At 41.3% G+C, this 21,608-nt stretch overlaps 2 long non-coding RNA genes across 2 annotated transcripts; one reads left to right on the forward strand and one right to left on the reverse strand.

Annotated features, from left to right (window-relative positions):
• Positions 1 to 17,531: 17,531 nt before the first annotated feature.
• Positions 17,532 to 18,039, reverse strand: LOC307042764. The gene is made up of 2 exons (XR_013809236.1): positions 17,903 to 18,039; positions 17,532 to 17,682 (listed from the first exon to the last, which is right to left on the reverse strand). It is a non-coding gene; the product is annotated as an uncharacterized lncRNA (long non-coding RNA).
• Positions 18,040 to 19,151: 1,112 nt separating this feature from the next.
• Positions 19,152 to 20,317, forward strand: LOC307042763. The gene is made up of 3 exons (XR_013809235.1): positions 19,152 to 19,288; positions 19,737 to 19,831; positions 20,182 to 20,317. It is a non-coding gene; the product is annotated as an uncharacterized lncRNA (long non-coding RNA).
• The last annotated feature ends 1,291 nt before the right edge of the window (positions 20,318 to 21,608 follow it).

Genomic DNA, 21,608 nt, shown 5'->3' on the forward strand with positions numbered 1-21,608 from the left:
ATACTGCATTTAAACAGTCCCAGTTAAAATCACCAAGTAGGACTATTTCCTTGTAGTCTAGTTGCGATAAAAGATCTGCTAGCGAAGACAAGGAGTCCTTGACAGCTGAGGGGGGTCTGTAACAGCCCACCACCATGACCTGTTGCCCCTTTGCCACTTCTATATTTAAGGCTAAACATTTAAATTGCTTACTGATAGATTTGAAAACTAATGTGGTTACACTGAACTTATTCTTAACATAAATGGCAACGCCACCACCTTTATTAGGCCGGTCGGTACGATACACATTATAACCATTTAAGGCAATGTCAGAGGCCAAAATAGATTTATTTAGCCATGTTTCTGATAAAACAAGGACGTCAGCGTCAGTCGAGCCTGCCCAAATGCGGACAAAATCTAGTTTACCTAACAGACTGCGCACATTCAAGTGGATGAAACCCAACCCAGACCTAGCTTTAAAATCAGCAGGAGTAGCGATCTGACTACTGGGCGGACCAGGGTTAGGTTGTACATTTCCTGACAGTAATAACAACAACAAAAACAGGCATATTTTCCTCTTAAATGACACACATACATTGTCATCTACTTTAGAATCACTGGAAAAGTCTGCGAGAATGTGATTAGAGCTTAAGAAGCAGTCCTGAAGAACCATCATTGCAGGCAAACAAAAAAAAGCCAAACATATTTTGTCGAACTGATTGCCTGTGACAAGGTAACCGGTTTGTGTAGCACACCCGATCCTTTGCAGGGGATGCTCACCGCGGACGGCAGAACAGACATGAATCCAGTAGACTTCTCAGGATGACTAGAAATCTTCTCACCGCTCAAGACAGCCAAAAGGCACAGCAGAGCCCCAATAGTGGCCATTTCCCCAGGCCAACACAGCATCCACGATATTCCCTTCCCGTTATGAAGTGAAGCGATGTCACTCACCGAGCCCGGGGCACTGGAGGTGGGAGGCCCGGAGATGCAGGGCTGAAGAAAGACCTCTCCGGTGAATCCTTCAGATCCCAAAGCCAGACATATCCGGTGTGGATGCGCTCCAGGTCTCACCGCGATATCTCCAAAGCAGCCCGGCGTGGTGGCGCACCGATCTCACCGCGATGTCTCAGAGGTAAGACGTTTTTGATAATATTGTAAGAACATTATGCCCTATCCGATTCCGATAGGATTTACATGGAGATATGCCCCGCCCCCTCTCCAGCGTCTTGTTTGAATGACAGGAGTAAACACAGAATTAATGATTTATTAATTCATGGTTTTTAAGGAGTTTATCTCCATGTAAATACTATGGTAGACTACCCAATATTCGCATCGCTCTAGTCGCTCGAGTTTCACCGCGGCTGTCAGCTTTGTTTGCTCCTGTCATTCAAACAAGACGCGATGGAGAGGGGGCGGGGCGTATCTCCATGTAAATCCGATGGGAGATACCAAATACAACAAAATGAACATATTTGACCGTGATTTAATTGTAACACACGTTTCAAAGTGATGCCGAAGTAACTACATACTGATAACGGTTAGTAAAAACCATGAATTAACGCTTTCACAAGTCTGCAGATAAGACGGCAGGCGAAAAGCTTTTAAAATGCCTGTTTTCTGAATGGAATCGGATCCATTAGGCTAAACTAACCTGTAGCTGCTCCGTCCACACTCACAACAACGTCATACAGACATAAATAAAGCAGCGACTGTATTCGCCATGACATAGACAGTCTGTGTTTTGTACATGTTTAACTTTTGTCCAGTTTCTGAAGAGATATGAGGAGCTGCCTGTGAGCTCTGAGTGTGTGCTAACAGCTAATGGCTGATGTGTTGGGCCAATCACGAAGCGTCATTTCTTGACTGGCAGCAAAAACAACCAATCAGAGTGCTTCTTTGGCTGGCTCTGTTCAATCACAAACAAGAAGTGTTCTCCCTAAGGAATACCCTTTCCGTCCAATGTGAAATGAAATCAGAAAGTAGTACAGAACATTATGACTCAACCAAGCCCATCTCTTAGTGCCACTCTGACCAATACTGCCACCTCACCAGTAAATGTTGACATGTCGACTTCAAACGTGCTTGGTGCCTCTCACGTGCAGCTTGTATCCCACAGAAATCTAAAAGATCCTCCATGCTTTAAAGGAGACAGCTCTGATTTCAGTTCGGTCAGAGAGTGGGAGGAACTCATGAGGGATTTCATTAGGAAAAACAACCTGATACCTGAGGAACAGGCTGAGGAGACCCTTACCCATCTAAGAGGCAAAGCAAAAGACGTGGTCAGGTTTGGTACCAGAAACAGTGACATAGACATCACACGTGAACCTGAAGCTATCTATGGTCTCATGAGAAAGCACTTTGACTCTGCACCATGCTCACAAATCCCTTTAGCAGACTTTTACACCACACTGCCTGGGAAAGGTGAGTATGCATTTGACTACTGGCTCAGGCTGCACCGTGCTGTGGACCTTGCCATTGAACGTCTTAGAGAGCAGGGCAAGACGCTCGATAGTCCTGGCACAGAAGTAATTTGAATGTTCATAAGGTACTGTCCCTCCCCTTAGCTTTCTATGATATTTCGGTCCAAGACGATGGACAAATGGACTGCTCATGAAGTTCAGGACAACTTAGATGAGTATCACTCAGTGAAGACATCTGTCATGATTCTCATGTTATGTCACGTTTATAGTTTTCTAGGTTTGGGTGTTTTTGCTGTTTTCCCTGTCAGGTTTTCCTCTGGGTTATTGTCTGGTCCTTTTCCCTATGTTTTTCCTCTTGTCATTAGTTTCCCTGGTGTGTCTAATTGTCTGATTATGTTCACCTGGGCCCCTTTGTTTTATCCTCCCTCCTCACCTTTGTCTTGTTGTGTGATTAGTCTTGTGTGCATTTAAGTTCTGGGTTTTCTGTCTGTCTTGGTCGGTTCGTCTTGTTCCATGACTAGTTCTGCGGTGAGTGTTCTGTTTTGTCATTGTATATATATATCATAGCCTTGAAATAAAGGAATTTTCAGTTTATATCTGCATTTGGGTCCTGCTTGTTTCACAAACCGTGACAACATCCAGGATGAGTAAGGTAACTGAATAGAAGGTAAGGGTGAACACACAGCACACTACCCCTATGCCACACATGCCACCTACCGGGGAACAGGGTGCACCACAAGCACATGCCACAGACTCTTCTACCCTGGAACGCCTTATTGGCATGCTGGAGAAGGTGCTTCTGCAGAGGCCTGTTCAGTCGAGTCCAGCCAGACAGTCTGGCCCAAGACGTCCCAGGATTGAATGGCTGCATGACACGCCTTGCTCTGTTTTTCATGACGTTGCTCACTCTACTTTCAACCACTGTCGTGACCATAGACTCTGTTTTCAGTGTCACTCACCAAACCATTCTAGGCTTACTTGTCCTGGTCGTGCGCCGCCTGCGGCTCCCCCACAGTCGGAAAACTAATGGGTCCGCACTTCAGGGAGGACAGTTTGGATTATGATAGTGACCCTCCCAGCTGTGACAGTGATGACTTGGAGCCTTTGTATGAATCTCTTTGTTCCTTTGCACCGTCTGGAAAGACTGTCATTTTCCAAATGACGCAGAAACTTCAGAAATCCGACAGCTTGTTCTACACAAATGTTAGTGCTGCAAGTGGAGTTCCACTGAAAGCCATGATTGATAGTGGCTCTATGTCATGCTCTCTGAGCGAAGCTGCAGCTGCACGCCTCTTGCAGCAATGCCCTGATTTGAAGAGAAGTCTTGCTGATGACATTGTTGTTGTTGGTGCTGGTGGTCACCATATCTACCCGACAGCAGTCTGTGATTTGGAGGTGACAATCTATGTGTTCAAGTTGCTCATGCCAACATTAGTCATCCCTGGACAAACAGACGACATGATTGTTGGTAGTAATGCTATCAAGATTCTCATACATCTGATGAAAAAGTCTGACGATTATTGGAGACTTCTGGCTACACCAGTTGACATTGCAGATGATGATTGTAGCCCATTTTTGTCCCTGCTCTCCAACTCTGAGAAATGGCGTGGGGGACCCCTGCCTGACAAGATCGGCACAGTGAAGTTGAGGCAGAGTGTTACTCTTGAACCACTGTGTGAACACCTTGTCTGGGGAAAATTGCCCGCATCAGCACCTTTGTCAGTTGGGAGCACAGTGGTTGTTGAACCGACTAATTCAAGATCAAGGCCCAGAAATGTGTTGGTTGGCCGTGTAGTCACACCTCTGTGGGGTGACAGGTGGGTTCCCCTCAAACTGATTAATCCAAGCAGTGAGCCAGTGACTCTGAGGAGAAACTGTAAGATTGCAGATGTCTTCCCATGTGTTGCAGTTGAAGAGCTGCCCCCAGCTGAAAAGGTTTCAGTAAATAGCCATAGTATCTCAAAGTGCTCTTCGACAACGAAGACCCCTGAACAAAGAAAGGACGCTCTAAACAAGCTGGGGCTACAAGATTTGGACTTGGAGAGTTGTGAGGTGTCTGAGCAGTGGAAAGATAGACTTTTTCAGCTTCTTGAGAAGTATGAGTCCATCTTTTCCAGAAACAAGATGGATTGTGGGGAGGCTACAGACTTTGTCCACGAAATACACCTTGTGGACGAGAGGCCGTTTCGCTTGCCTTACTGCCGGGTTCCACCAAGCCAGTATGAAAAGCTGAGGACTAAACTGAATGAGATGGAGGAAAAGGGCATAATCAGGAAATCTCACAGTGAGTATGCATCCCCATTGGTCTTGGTGTGGAAGAAGGATGGCAGTCTGCGCATTTGTACTGATTTCAGATGGATCAATGCAAAGACTGTAAAAGACGCACACCCATTGCCTCATCAAGCTGATGCTCTTGCTGCACTGGGAGGAAATGTCTTCTTCTCTACCATGGACTTGACTACTGGGTTCTACAACGTGCCACTTCATGAGGAGCACAAAAAGTACACAGCCTTTTTGTCGCCCTTCGGCCTCCATGAGTACAATAGGATGCCTCAAGGCCTGTCCAACAGTCCCGCAACCTTCATGCGGATGATGTCAATATTCTGAGATGAAAACTTCAGCAGCTTACTCTGTTACCTTGACGATGTGATGGTTTTTGCCCCTAATGAACAGCTGGCTCTTGAACGTCTGGAAATGGTGTTCTCCTGTCTGAAAAATCACAACCTCAAGCTGGCCCCTAAGAAATGTCATCTCTTGAAGAGTTCAGTTAAGTTTCTGGGTCATATTGTTTGTCCAGATGGGGTGAGAACAGACCCTGACAAAGTGAAGACCATTCCTGATGTGGGGGAAGCAGAGTTGATGGAGAGCGATGGTGTCACGCCTTCCTGGAAGAAGATCAGGTAATTCTTGGGCATGGTCTTCTATTATCAGCATTTCATTGCCGATTGCTCTGCAAAGGCCAAACCTCTGTTCAGATTCATTTCTGGCCGACAAGTTCAATCACATGCGAAGAAAGGCAAGAAATTCAAGAAAAAGTCCTCTGCCCCAGCAGCTCTTACGTCTAATGACTGGACACCTGCGTGTCAGGAATCATTACAAACTCTGAAAAGTGAGCTCACTGATGGTGTCACGTTGGCTCACCCGAACTTCAATGAGCCTTTCATCCTCGCTGTTGATGCTTCTTTTGATGGTATTGGAGCCGTCTTGTCACAAGTGTCACCTGGTGAGACAGTTGCACGGCCTGTCGCCTTTGCAAGTAAGATGCTGACCCGGTCTCAAATGAACTATCCAGCACACAGGCTGGAGTTTTTGGCGCTGAAGTGGGCTGTGTGCGACAAACTCAGCCATTGGTTAAAGTGGAGAAATTTCACCGCTTGGACAGATAACAACCCCCTTTCCTACATTCTGACAAAACCACCTTTGGATGCCTGTGAACAAAGGTGAGTGGCCAAGCTTGCAGCGTACAACTTCGATCTTAAGTACGTTCCGGGTGTTAAAAACATTGTTGCAGATGCCTTGAGCCGTAAACCTTTTGTCCAGTCATGTGTTGGTTACCGCTTGTTGAAAGAGCCATATGTTGCACTACTGGACGAAGTCAATGGAGTTGTCAAGGGCACAGTGCAGGATGTTTTTCGGCTGACAAACAACTGCCAGGTTGTCCAAGGCACCCGGTCAACGTCATCTGACCTTGGTGCTGGGCCTGTTCACCAGCCTTCGGGAAGTTCCATCAGATCAGCAGAAATGTCAGCAGCATTGAGGGCTCATGGTGATCGTGGCCTACCCAGTGCTAACTTATCACTGCCACAGTTGCCTGAGGAAGACTCTTCCACTCATATTCCTCAGAGCCAGCTTTTGAATCTCCAGGAGCAAGACAACACCATAAGCAGGGTCCTGTTCTACATGCATCAAAAGAGGAAAGCTACCAGACGCGAGGCAACATCTGAACCAGGCGGCGTCAGAAAACTCTTCAGACACTGAAGAAAGCTTAAAGTCCACAATGGAATTCAGTACAGAATGAGAACATGCCATCGACTGAAGAAAAAGCTTTTCCAGTTGATTGTGCCGGATGATCTCAAGCCTCAGATTCTTCTTGGCCTCCACGACAATGCTGGTCATCAGGGCCGTGCGAGAACACTGTCCCTTGCTAGGGAAAGTTTTTTTTGGACTGGCATGGAAAGAGACATAAATGACCATGTGCGACGATGTGAGAGATGTGTTGTTGGTAAAACACTTGAACCCGAAGCCCGGGCGCCTCTGGAAAGCATTCAGACATTCGAACCTATGGAACTGGTGTGCATTGACTTTTAGACAGCTGAACTTGGTGACAAGAAGATAGTTGATGTATTGGTTGTCACTGACCATTTCTCAGAAATGGCACATGCTTTCCCCTGTCGGAGTCAGTTTTCAAAACATGTTGCTTGCCGGTTATGGAATGATTTATTCTGTGTATACGGCTTCCCCAAGAGAATCCATTCAGATCAGGGTGCCAACTTTGAGAGCAGACTGATTAAGGACCTTTTGGAGGTGGTGGGGGTGCAAAAGTCACACACCAACCCTTACCACCCCATGGGTAATGGCGTGACAGAACGCTTTAACAGGACGCTGGGGAATATGTTGAGAACCCTTCCCCCAACAATGAAAGCCAGGTGGCCCCGGGTGTTGCAGACGCTGACCTTTTGCTACAACTGCACAGTACATGAGACAACCGGCTTTGCCCCTTTTTACCTCATGTTTGGCCGGGTGCCACGTCTCCCTATTGACATTGTGTTCCAGCATGGGCTTCAGGATGAAAGAGTGGTCAGCCATAATGAGTTTGTCTCTCAGTTGAGACAGGACTTGTGTGAAGCTGCAAGGATTGCTAAAAATCACAGCCTTAATGAGCAAGCCCGTCATGCTCGGCTTTACAACTGCAAAGTCAAGGGTTCTCCGCTGGGTGTGGGTGATCGAGTTTTGTTGGCCAACCGTGGTGAGAGGGGCAAAAGAAAGCTTGCTGACAAGTGGGTTTCTACGCCGTATGATGTTGTGTCGGTGAGGGCTGGGATTAACGTGTACAGGATAAGAGATGCCCAATCTGGAAAAGAGAGAGTTGTGCATCGGAACCTGCTTCTCCCGGTTGACTTTCTTTAAATGGACGAGGTTGAAACTCCTGCCTCTTTGTCAACTCAGATAATGGAGATGAGGAATGTGGAAGTGGTCAAGTCTCTGTGCATGTGGACAATGAAGATGGCTACGATCGCACTGTGGACTGGCTCATGAACTCACCTGACCCAGTCCCTGCCAGTGATGCTGACTCACCTGACTCAGACCCTTACAGTGTGACTCTACCAACCGACCCTGACAGTGTGACTCTACCACCTGACCTAGACCCTGTGAGTGCTGCTGACTTGACTGACCCAGACTCAGTTGGTGTTTCTCGTTTAACTAACACAGAAGTTGTTGATGAAACCAATGCTATTTGCACGCAACCTCATTGTGTTCATGCGAGCTCTGGTGGTTCAGTCGCTACTAGATGTGGGAGGCATGTCAATCCTCCTAAAAAGTTGATATATGAGATGGCAGCACAGAAGGTTGAAGATACCTCATCTGTTACTAGTTCAGTTTTTGCATTCTTTCATAAGATATTTGAGGTTTAAGCAGTCAGGATATTCTACCAGTTTTTTATGGGTTGTATCTGAGAAGTATTTGTATGCGTTTGTAGATTTGTGGGTATGCTATGTGTGTTGCCTTAGATGAGATGCTTTGAAGGTGTAAATGGCATCTTCTGCTGGTCTCAGAAAAGTATTGGGCCTGGTACCTCCCTATCCCTTTTCACTCCTTATGGGAGGATTTTGTATCTACTGTAATTTGTGTCTTTGATTTGGTTTCACCTCGAACTGCCACCACAAATATTTTTTTTCTTTTTCTTACCCTCTTGTCTTGATGATGTTCAGTATTTGCCTGGAGTTTAACATAATTTAAGGGGGGTGTATGTAACAGTCTAAATAATTAATGTGTGTTTTATTAAATCCTGTTAAACTGGGACTACAGCCATAGTTTTGTAATTGTATTTTATGTTGAAAAGCCGCAGCCGGAAGCTAGTGTTGCGCTGAATGTGGTGCATTTTGGGAATCCGTCAGTGTTAGAGGATTCTTAGCTTTGGGTGAGTTGTTGCTCTGTTCACTCATTTGTAAATATAATGATAATTGTGATCAACGTGTACTATTCTGTCTATAATCTATCTGTATTTATTGGTTATATTTTATTTTTAGCTAAATGTCTTTAGATTCCGTAGTGTATCACTTTTTAAAAGAATTGTACATAAACTGAGAGCCGTTTTTCAGCTAACTAGTTAGCCGCTAACGTCGTGGAGTACATGTGGCATTTACGTCACTGATGTGAGCAACATCTCACTATACTGTGGCTAAACTGTGGATCTGTGTGTTCATTCCATGGTTTGCAGGTATGTTTATTTTGAGCTGTTAAATGTTTTTATTGAATACTGTTCATCTAAGTAATTTGATTAATCTTTATTGTCACAATTACAAACTAAATTGATTTATGTTTGTAATAAATGTTATTGGGTTTCTTTATGTTTGTATTTAGAATCCTTTTTCTCTAAACAAATGATACCACTATACGATCACTGTAACAGTGTTAGAGGATTCTTAGCTTTGGAGCAACATCTCACTATACTGTGGCTAAACTGTGGATCTGTGTGTCTATTCCATGGTTTGCAGAATAAAAGCTGATTGATATCTCAAACTGACTCTGGTGAAGTACAAGAAACCAACAGCAAAGCAGGACCCAAGTGTCACAGATGCAATAAATATTATGATGAATATAGTTAGATTCCACCTTCATGATTATGGATCTGTGAGTGAATTGTTTTCTAACACGACCCTTTTATTTATATTAGGTCTTAACGTTTTTGCATAAATTAGGGCGTGGTCACATTTAGTGACGGCTCTGTGAAGTGACTGCTGCTGTTAGCTTCTTGTCTCTCTGCTAGCTGCTCCGTGAAGCTACAGGCACTCTGCCTGTACAGCTCATCCAGGGAACACAACTTGCCCCCTGCCGTGTTTGTTTGTTCTTCATGCTTATATATCGGACTATTGTGACTCGCTCTGCGGTTGAAACCGACGGTGCATGAATGCGTTTTTGCGGTAAGTGAAATTTGAGTACTTATTTATGTGTTAATGATTTGAATCAGCTACGTAATGAATGTTAAGGCTTGGGTTAGCGTGTAAGCGAGTGGTAGCTACATCGGTGCTAACGATGCTAATAGTAGCCTCCAAGTTAAAATCATAGACTATATTTATAAAGGTTAAAACGAAATAGACACGTGTTAAGTGGGATAATACTGTACAACAAACGGCTTCTGTTTGAGGTTGATAAAATAAGGTCATCCTTGTAAATTAGAGAGATGATTATTATGTAGGTAGGAACTGTATGCATCGCTAAGGTTAATTTAAATTGGCTATGCTCAAGTATGTAGACAAGCTAATGTCGAAGTAGTGTATGTGAAATCAACCTCACAATAAGATGGTTGTATATTACAATTATTCATGTCATATTTCAAGATGATTACTTAGATATTACAATATGGTTGGTTGAGCTGGAGTTCATTATTGAGCTTACAAGTTAACTCACAGTCATCTGAAGAACGAACCCAAACCTTGTTGTTTTTATGAATTGCATTACCAAATTGGTATCAAATAAACAGTAAGCATTGGTAACACAACTTCCAAAGTTACAGTAGAATAAAAAGGACCCTGACTCGGACAATACACAATCCAACATGTTCAACAGAAGATAATCAGTTATATTGTTTGTACACATGGTACTTTACATAATCTGTTTGTTTAAGGTGTGATGCAGACAGGCTGGACCAGAGAGTGAGAGACAGAACTGGACTCCTCACAGCAGTGAACTTCAGCTCAGGTACAAAGACGCTTTTTTTCATACTGTACAAAGAATCAAGAAAGATATTGGTTTAAATAGATGAAGTATTGACTTTAATACACTGACAGTGGTGACTGGTCATTAGGGGCAGGTGCAGCCCCACCTAGTGTCAGCAGAAAGTATTAAAAATAATGATTACAAAAAAATGCAAAAAATATATATATATATATAAAATATATTTTAAGATCATGTTTAATCATCTGATTCGTTTGTACATTGCTGTTTTAGTCTGTGTTCTTCTAATTAGTGTCTACAGTGTGTGCCTATTGAGCTGTTTAGAGACATGTGGGACAAAACCCAATCATGCCCTCCCTCTCACTGTCTAAGTGAACGGTGACTGTAAAAACTACACTGCGCATGCTCAGAGTATTGTCCAATTTAATGTGTGTGGCAAAAAAATAATGACCATAGGGGCAGAGTGCTGCCATCCCCACCATACGTCATCTCACATAATTCAGAGCTGATTGGCTATAAGTACGTGTGCCGCGAAAAGTGTGGTGTGTGAAGAGGAGAGAGAGAGACGCGTCCCAAAACCAGGAAGTAAGCTGCGCATGGGTTCCGTCCAAAAATAGCAATGAGATTTCTCCATAGGATTTTAGAAAATAGCTCAAAAAAGATCTGTGGGAAACGTACCTGTTAGATAAATGCACGTTTTGTTCAGCCGGATAATATCCACATGTCTACCCTACTTTTATCATTTTCGAATAAAAATCTATCGATTAGATTTATGATAGACTTTTGAAACTACAAGAAGATAAGGAGGACTTTTACAAACAAGTAATAGAGATTTTTGTCCAGAAGGATAGCCAAATGGACTTCATCTTCAAGTCAAGTCAAGGTAAGGGCAATTTTATTGAAAATGGGATCTTACTAAGAGAGAACAATTCAATATTTAAATGATAAAATTACATTTTTTGGGTATCCTTTTGTTGAACAGTCTGTTTAAAATAAATCGAAGCATCAGACTAAAAAAGCTTTTGAAAATAATATTTTTTGATTTAGGTCAAAATATTATATTTGTAAACCTGAAGAGTCAGTACCAGTGCCTCGCCAGCCATGAACCTCACTGCAGAAGCTTATATATAGACATCTAAGCTTTCTGTGCCCCACCACTTTTGTACATATAGAAACGCCACTGTACACTGATATACATTCCATTAAACAATACTAGATACTAGATCACCTACACATCAGTTAAGTTGAGGGTTTTTTCCAAACAAAAATTTACATTTAGATGTTAACAAGCAATATTATTTTGTCAGCTTTCTAATTGAATGTATTGAAGGCAAAGATATTTAACAAAGTGAGAACTGCTTCTATTTATCTCTCAATATTGTCTGTAAAAAACGTGGTAAAAGTTATTCTTTCAGTGAGACAACAGAGCAAGCTTCTACAGTTGCACTACATTTTGATAACAGTTAAATATTATTTTGAAAATAACATACATTTCAATGTTGATGAACTTCATACTGTTCATTCATAATCTGATTGTCTTTGTAGCTCACTGTTGAAATAAAAAAAAAACATTACAATTACAAAATAATTATATCTACAGCCCCTAAACCAGGGGTCGGCAACCCGCGGCCCACGGGCCGCATGCGGCCCTTTAAGCCCTCTGCTCTGGCTCCCTTGAGCTCAGACAAAAAATAAGAAGGAAATAAAATAAAAGTATTTGTAGGACTATTTATATTTTGTTGCATGGTTGAAAATGTTTTGTATCTTGTATTTTGAGGTGATACTGTGACACATAAATAAAAAACAAAACGGTTTTAATTAGATCAACTAAAATATGCGTCACATCCTGCTACGGTCCCGCGCGACCGCCTTTTCCTGCGGGTGAATAACCTGACCCCCGGCTCGATGAGCGAACTATGGATAAATCAAAGAAATGTACCGGAGGAACACAGGATTTAATTCTTAATAACAGAGTTATATGCTTTCACAGCAAACGATGCTGGTTTACCGGTATGTTTGATATGTAGAGAGAAGTTGTCAAAGGTGCTGCACTGCAGCCTTTACGTATCGAGAAACAACGGGAACAACACGGAGAGGAAGACAGCTGACGATCTTCAGTCATAATTCAATGGGGTATTTAATTTATTTCAGAAAACACTTTTTGTTATATTCCATGGAATGCTCTTAACATCCCGATATAAATGAATATATTAAATGCTTTGACAATAAATACATACAAAAATTAATCTCTGGAAGCCGTAGCGCTGTAAAAAGCACGACCAATCATCTGAGCCGGCCCGGCTAAAATAACTGGATGGTATACCTGCCTGTCAGCCTTCCATCTGTGCACAAATTTATCTCGTGCCCTCATTGGTCATGTGCGCATTAGTGTGTGTTGGAGGAGGGGCTCTGTGAGGAAGTCTGAAGGAAGAGGACTATTTTTTCCGGTTGTGTATTTTCAAATTCTAGCGCACTCGAGCTGGTTTCTCCATTCTTACCTACCCTACCTTTAACTATTTTTAGGGTGCAGCTATATGTTTTATTTATTTCAAAGTGGGCCCATTTTAATAATATATATTTTCCTTCAAATGTGCAGAGGACTCCCCAAGTGCTGTGTTTAATTTATTTTAAAGTAGGCCTGTGTATTATTTTTAATTCTCCTTATAGGAGTTATTTGTTTCTTATTAGAGGTTAACAGTTTTATATAATGTAATAAATAGCCTAATAAATGCAAAAAGACTGTAGTTTTTGTCTGATATAACAATAAATACAACTTTATTAGCTATCAAGCTATGAAATATGTTTTGCGGCTCCAGACAAAAACATGTTTTGGAAAAAGGAGCAAAATGGCTCTTTTGGTCAAAAAGGTTGCAGACCCCTGCCCTAAACACACAAACACACCGCTTTCGTAAATAACACACTTGTTCTGCAATAATATGTTTTAAGTTAACTGTAATGTTTGTTAGGAAAGGACATGCCTGAAAGACACGACATGTTCTCCTTCTCTGAGGGTCAAGAAGAACATCCACGAGGAAAATTAAAAGCTGATGCTATGAGATTTTAAGACCAATACACTAAGAAACTACTTTTATTGTAAAAAAAAAGTCAGCTGATCGAATGCACCTATTTCCACATCTACACTCCATCAGCTTATTATTTGTATTTGCCTGGCTTTATTTGTTTGCAATGTTTGCAATGTCACAAATAAATGGAGCCAATCTTCAGTCAGATGTGAATGTGTAATCTAACATTTTCAGTAAGAATAATGGACAAAAGGAGTGCAAATACAAATACAATTTATTGAAATGTGAACCAAAAGTTAATCAAACATGTTTTAAATAAAAAGCACATATGAACAGAAGGTGTAAACCTATTAAATATATAAGTAAACACATTTAGTCAAATAAAGTGGCAGACTAGGCCTGTGCAGTTGGTATCGGCTTTGCCCAGCATGGGCTCCTCCATCAGGCCTGGTCCTCCTCGCTGAGGAAAGACCCTCAGTCCTCTCCAGGCCAAACAAACAGATAGGACGTCCATCATACGGAGGTTTCTCCCTGAAGTCTCTGCAGCTTTCTGGACACCACGCTGTCTCAATCCGTCCACACTGAATATTAGAGGGGGAAAATGAAAATAATAAATGCTTTAGACAATAAGAAACATAAAGTTGACTGTTGAGTTGCTCAGTTTTTTTAGATTGTCAACACTATTACTGTACAACTAATATATCAGGTTAAGAGGCACATTCAAATAAAGATTGGTCTTTAAATACATGTTGTCTTTTGAATTGTTTGTCTAAAGTCAAGGATCTAGTACTCGTACTTAGTTTTAATGATACAGTCTGGATATGCTGTTTGGAGGAGGCCTCACAGGTAAGAGCACTAACTAGCTACCATCACATGTACCTTAGCTTGACTTAAATGTATTAAACATATAATTTAAGTGATATCAAAATATAAATAACTTTAATAACTTTGCTGAATAGTTTCATGTCCGCTTACCTTAGAAACGTAAAATGCCACGGCAGTGTGCAGATCGGGAGCATGTTAGCTTAGCTTGGTAGCTTCAGCTAGCTCTGGAACTTTCAGCTCGGTGGCAGCAGGTCCCGCCTCAGCTCCGCCTCTTTGCCCTTATAGAGAGGCGAAGTCCCGCCCATCTACTTCCGACCCATGGGACCCCGGAAGCGGAAAATTATACATTGACGTCAATGGAGAGAGAAAAGTCATCTTTCGATCCCGTTTGAATTGTGCCACAAATGACACATATGATGTTTGTCAAATTTAAAAGAACATTTTGCAAGTAAAAAAAAAAAAAATGTGTCGTAAAACTGTGAAGTTACAATTTTTTTTGTGTGAAACCGCTCAGTGAACTACAGGTCTCTGTTCTCGCACAATACGCGTCACCATCACAAAGATGGCTGTCACGTTAGTAAATTTCACCTGTTTCTTTCAGAATGATGCGAAAAAGTATAAAACGAGGTGAAAATCACTACAAGTCTGGGCATGTTGAGAGCTGTACATACACGAAAGGGGAGTTAGTCAGTTCTGTAAGAGCCAGCATGCGGGACCGGCTTTCCAAGGTTTCAGTGAGTAATATGAGTGCAATGTTTAAGGTTAATGTCAGCTAGCTAACAAGGTACACTAACGTGTTTTGTTTTAGCAACTAGTTTTCTCCTTAAGAACTTCGTGGTGTCTGTGTATGCTGTGGATCACATTACTGTTCACAAGAACAAGATACACTCCCGTGTTTTGTTTTAGTGGCTCTTCAGATTGAAGCGGCCAGTTTTATATCGACTATATGTGCGATCTCCTTTTTAAATCTCGTTGTGTCATTTGAGTTTATTTGCTGTGTGTAAATTCAAGGATTTTGGTTATCTTGTCCAGGGATGCAAACTTGTCACCTTTCGGCGAAATTCTCCGTTTTGAATCCAAAATAGTTTGTTTGTGTGATTCATGTTGATCTGCAATAAAAATATGTTGGCGTATGGGAGGGGGTCTGGGAAACGGATTAATGTGCGGCCGCGAGCTTTTTTTTATATATTATAATGAAGCGCGAGCTGTGTGCTCGAGTCTTCCTGCCTGTCGGCGATGATGGTCTAGCTTCAGCAGCTACATTACCTACGGTGCGTTCGTTAATATTAACTGTGCGTCCGGAGTCACTGTGGCACAGACTGGACCGCTGGTGAACAGCTGTTAGAACGGGCCGTTCAGGTGTTCAGAGTAGAGCTCCCTGTCGGAGCGGCAGAGCGTGATGTGCACTGAAAAGTTTTTTTTCCCCCGTCGCAATATTATCGTTGAGCTAGCTAACTAGCATACATTGTCACTATCTGCTAACGTTAGCTCTAGCCTTCGTTTTCTAATCGTTTTTTTCATAGACTATAAACAGAGGTGGTATAAGTATATATCTTGTACTTGATTAAAAGTAGAAGTACTCAGTTCTTGTACTTGAGTAAAAGTAGAAGTACCAGAGTGTAGGAATACTCTGTTACAGTAAAAGTCCTGCATTCCAAATGTTCCTCAAGTAAAAGTAGAAAAGTATTATTATCAAAATATAGTGAAAGTAACGACAGTAAAAGTAGTCATTTTGCAGATTGGTCCATTTCAGAATAATATGATATGTTTTGTAATGATTGATCATTAAAGTGTTATCAAAGCTGGTAAAGGTGCAGCTAGTTTGAATGACTTTGTATACTGCAGGGTAGCTTTTTGATTTACTCCAGGTGGAACTAAAGTCTGATTCAACACTTGATTATATTTCACATCATTAATTCACATCTGTAAAGTAACTAAAGGTATTAAATACATGTAGTGGAGTAAAAGTACACCATTTACCTCTGAACTGTAGTGGAGTAGAAGTACAAAGTAGCAAAACATTGAAATACTTAAGTAAAGTACAAGTATCTCAAAATTGTGCCCAATTATAGTACTTGTTGAGTTTATGAACTTAGTTACTTTACACCAGTGGCTATAAAGATAGAAAGACTAAGCCTTGCACAGAGGCATGAAAATACATTTTCAAAATGCTCAACAGTGCTGACAAAATTATAAACTGACTGCTACACAATTAAAATAAATGCTTTTTATATATTTTTATTAGATGTGACTCTATGGCGTTTTTGTTATTATTAACACTGCTGCTTTAGTTGTTCTGACTGCTAAAATCCTCGGTTATTCCTAATTTTAAAGCCGATATTCTGTGGGGTCAGGGGGATCGGATCCTTGTCACCTTTTTCATACCTGATGAGTTTGCATCCCTGTTGTCAATTTGTTTGGTTATCTAGGCACAGCTGTGTGACTCCCTCTGGTACACTGGTATGTGTTTTCCTAATGTAGAGAGCATTGATTAATTAATAAACTACACACTGACTCTAGATCCTGACCAAATCCTTTTTTGTTGATCAAATGTTTTTCAAAAATGTATTGTATATTATATAACAGCTGCACATCACAGACCGGAGTCTCTGCTACTGTGGACCACGAAGGAGGCGATCATCATCCCCATCCCCAAAGACCCTGCATGGTATGGAAATCTCCTCCTCCTGGAACAATTCTACACCCAGCATATGCTCCCTGTGTTAGCCAGTAGAGAGGAGGACATTCAAATAAACATACTCTTAACACCCTCAGACTCTGCGTTGTGTTTCGTATGTGTGATGGGGTGTTATGCAGAGGGGAGGAAAACAGGACACAGCAGATTGGGATTGTGGTGGAGATGCTGAGCAGTTATTTAATTGTTGCGTGTAATTATTATTATACTGCGTGCTTCTTAGTTATTCCATCTTTTGCTGTAACATGGATCTGTATGTAACTCTATATTTACTTGTTATCTACCACACTTCCTTCTACATCATACACCATCAATTTACATGATGGTGTATATATGATATATATATATATATATTTGTATACATATCTGTAAATTGTATAATTTTATTTTTCGTATTTGGGATTTCTCTTTTGTCCACTCAAATACACTTGGCCCTTTCTCTTTTCCATGTGGAAAATGGCAGCTGCATATTCTGCTTTTCTCGTCTGGCTCCCTGTCTGCTCATCTACAATGAGACAATTATATAATTAATTACTAATAATCATTTAAACCTGTTATTACCAATATTTCACAAATTCTTCATGTAAACTTAAGAGCACAGCTGTATGTTGAGTGTCAACTTTGCTTGGTTCATCTTACTGGGGGGGGGCAGCTTCATGGATGTCGGTGCAGTCCACAATAATTTTACAGTTGAAGGCAGAATGAATTTATTATTGACTCAGAATGAAGCACAACTTCATGTCATACAATACATTGACTTTATTTGTAATTGTGTAAAAAGATATATGAATATTGATTAGCAAGCAGGACCTGCAGGAACAGAAAATGGTGATGGATGGAGCTGGGAAGAGAGAAGAATAAAGTAAACAGATCAACTTTATTATCGGATATTAAAAATTCAATTTCAAAACAAGTTGCCGCTCCTAAAGTTTTCTAGTATATAAAGATGATTTAACATGACCAATGTAAAATATCACACTCAATACATGTGTGTCTCTGGGGGGTGCATTGTGCCTTTGATGTATATAAATAATATACCATAACCAAATACTATTACGTACAGTGGAAATCAGGTTGCCAGAGCAGGTCAGTCCAGTGTGCATGTTCCTCAGGGTCTCAGCAGTTACAGGTGAGGTAAAGAAAATAAAAGAGAAAAAGGTCAGTAACAACACTTTAAAGTAACAACACTGAATAATTATCTCTTTTAATAATTTTCTCTCAGTAATCACTCAACTACTGTCTTTCCAACAAACAGATTGACTCACTCTCACTATCATCACAATGAAACAGGTCCAGAAGAATGTCATGCAAAGCTGCCCGCCTTCCTTCCTTCGACTCTATCTGAACTGCCTGATCTTTTAATGTTCAATGTTAACCATTTGTGCAGATAGCATTAAGTAGAAAATATGCTAATGTGGCGTTAGCCTACCTCCCGCCCCCTTAGCACCTGGAGGAGGGGGCGATAGGCTACTCTTCAAATGTTTCACAAAATACTTACCATTATGACTACTCTTACTGTTTAACATTTGGGTTTACTTCATGTTAAGGCTAATACAAATGACAAGGCTAAGTAATGTAATGTAATGCTAACTAACATGCTAAACATGTATATTACCTGATATGTTTGGTCCAACGACTCCTGGTCCTTTCATAAGACGGGAAGCGATAGAACGAGCAAGTGGTATGATCTCTTTTGTGATTACAACCTGGTACAAAGCACACAGGCATCTTGTAAAAGTGAATTTATTGGAGCAATCTCTTATATTTATTGGGGGGAATAAATCAGTCTTCTTCTTCCTCTTTGCTTTGCGAGTCGCAACCACTCTTGGAGCATTGTCGCCTATGACATCACTTACGCGATCCAGAATGCATTTGGGATTTGTAGTCTTTCTAGTTGTCGTATTTTTCATAGTCTTATATTTCAACAGTTTTACGACAAACTGTGACTTTTTTTACATGGAAATGATTGTTTAAGATTGACAAACATCATATGTGTCATTTGTGGCACAATTCAAACGGGATCAAAAGATAACTTTTCTCTCTCCATTGACTTCAATGTATAATGTTCTGCTTCCGGGGTCCCATGGAGGCTCCCGGAAGGGGAGGGACTTCGCCTCTCTTTACAGCCGACGTCATCAAAAAGTTGCGCGCGCATGTGGGCAACGGAAGTGGTGTTGTTTTCAAGCAGTTCTGAATGACAAAGACGTGGTAGCAACTGGTTAGAAAGCATTTACAAACTGTACCCAGCATCAACATGTCTGGTTGTTGCGTATACGGTTGTACGAATCGCTATTCCACCGGCGGACTAAAGTTTTATAGGATTCCGAGAGGACCACGACCATTTCAGAGCAACCGGCGGCGTCTGTGGCTGCAGGCGATTAAACGTGTGGACTGGAATGAGGACATAATCAAAAATGCTCGCGTCTGCAGCGCCCACTTTATATCAGGTAATGAGGTTATCTAGCCTACTCTTTGATTTTACGGGAGAGCCTTGTTTACATCTGCCATCTGTGTTCATGTACTCAAAACAAAGCCAGAACCCAAATGCAAAGATGGACAGGTAAGATTAGAGTTGACATCCTCTCAGTCGTTTTTTGTTTTGTTTTCCTCTCTTGCATAAGCTTTGGTGCCTACAGCTGTTGTTTTGAGATTGTTTTGAGGTTATCTAGCCTACTCTTTGATTTTACGGGAGAGCCTTGTTTACATCTGCCATCTGTGTTCATGTACTCAAAACAAAGCCAGAACCCAAATGCAAAGATGGACAGGTAAGATTAGAGTTGACATCCTCTCAGTCGTTTTTTGTTGTGTTTTCCTCTCTTGCATAAGCTTTGGTGCCTACAGCTGTTGTTTTGAGATATGGATTAGTCTAACTATGAATTTCTGCTGTTACTGTAGGTACCATAGGAAAAGGAGGAGAGCTGACACTGCAACAAATCAACGTGTTACTTCTGAAACTCCAGAACAAGAATGCAGCATGGATCATTGTCCTGGTATGAATATATTTATGAATATATGAATATATCATCTTACAATTAACTGATTGATTGTCAGGGTTCCCACCCTCACTGAAAGAGTCAGTGTGCTCCTAGTGTGTGTGTGTGTGCTCCTGCCAGGCCCACTGCTCCAATTGCTATGTATGTCTGTGTGTGACGTGTACACTGGCCCCTGGATGGGTCAAATGAAGAGGAAAAATCTCCCCCTGGGATCGATAATGTATCTTCTCTTCTGTCATGGAAAAGTTTTGAAAATTCATTGGTAAAAATGTGTGAGAACCCCTGAATTGTGAACTTGTTTGCATTGGTTGCAGCACATGCTAATTTTTCACTTTTCTATATTAAAGCTGAAGAGGATATCCTAGTTCCAAAGAGAGAGTACGATGATCTGAACCTGAGATACAGTCAACTTCAGGAGGAATATGTCAACCTGCGACAGGAGTTTGACACACTACGAGCAGAAAATGTAAAGCTGAAAGAGGAGCTGCAAAAATCTAGATTCTCCTACACCACTGTTAAGTGCAACATTGGACAATTGATTTTTCTCACAGGACTGACCTCTGTGGTCTTTGAGTGGCTGATTAGAAAAATGATGGGCAGCGTAGAAAGAATTCACAACAAACTTACAGTAGAGGACCCCCTATTGATTATATTGATGAAATTAAGGTTGGGCCTATGTAATACTGACTTGTCTTATAGATTTCAGGTATCAAAAACCACCTTATCAAATATTTTGTGGAGCTGGGTCCCTGCTATGGCCTTGGGCCTCAAGCCACTCATTAAATGGCCAAGTAAGGGTGCAGTACTTAAAAATATGCCAAAAATATTCAAGCGCAACTTTAGAAGATGCCGGTGCAAAATAGATTGCACAGAAATGTTCATAGCTAGACCCAGTAATCTGACTTCCAGGGCCCAGACATGGTCAAACTATAAACACAACAACACCATTAAATATTTGATCGGCATCACTCCAGCTGGTGCAATTTCATTTCTGTCTCCTGGGTGGGGTGGACGGGTTTCAGACAAGCAGATCACTAAGTAGTCAGGTTTCCTCAAACTTTTGGAGCCTAGGGATGAGGTTTTAGCAGACAGAGGATTTCTCATCCGAGACGAGCTTGCGGCCTATGGTGCAACCCTTCGCATCCCTCATTTCACAAAAGGAAAGAAGCAGCTTTCTGCACAGGAAGTGGACACATCTAGACAACTTTCTTGTGTGAGGATCCATGTAGAGCGAGTTATTGGTCGGTGGAAAAACTTTAAGATTTTACTAACAATTATTCCTTTGTCGCAGGTTGACATACTAGATGATGTTGTTATTGTATGTGGTGCCCTCACAAACCTCTGTAAGAGTGTTGTTCCCAAATGAGTTACACATAACCATGTATGACTTATATAGTGATTTTACATTTGTGAAACATGTATATAGGCCTACTGTACTTAAAACTTAATGCATTTGAATAAACCTCGCCACATTGGCTGCCACTGGTGTGTCTAATGGTCCTTTCCCCCCCAGATTATCTCAACAATTCAGAGTGCAGTATCACATTTATTTGTAATGTTGTTACTAACAGAGTTTCATTCCATTCAGGTGCCATTAAAGTGCCACTAAACATTAACAACATAAAAAGTAGGAGTATGTACAATATATTAGAATCAAACTGGTTCTGTATGTTGTAAACAGTAAATAATAATTTTAGGTCGCAAATTATCTCTATGGATACATATATAGCATTACAGAATAAAACTTAAAATATCTTGTTGCACTGAAGTGCAT

This window comes from Notothenia rossii, assembly GCF_949606895.1.
Source record: "Notothenia rossii genome assembly, chromosome: 6".
Classification (NCBI taxonomy): Eukaryota; Metazoa; Chordata; class Actinopteri; order Perciformes; family Nototheniidae; genus Notothenia; species Notothenia rossii.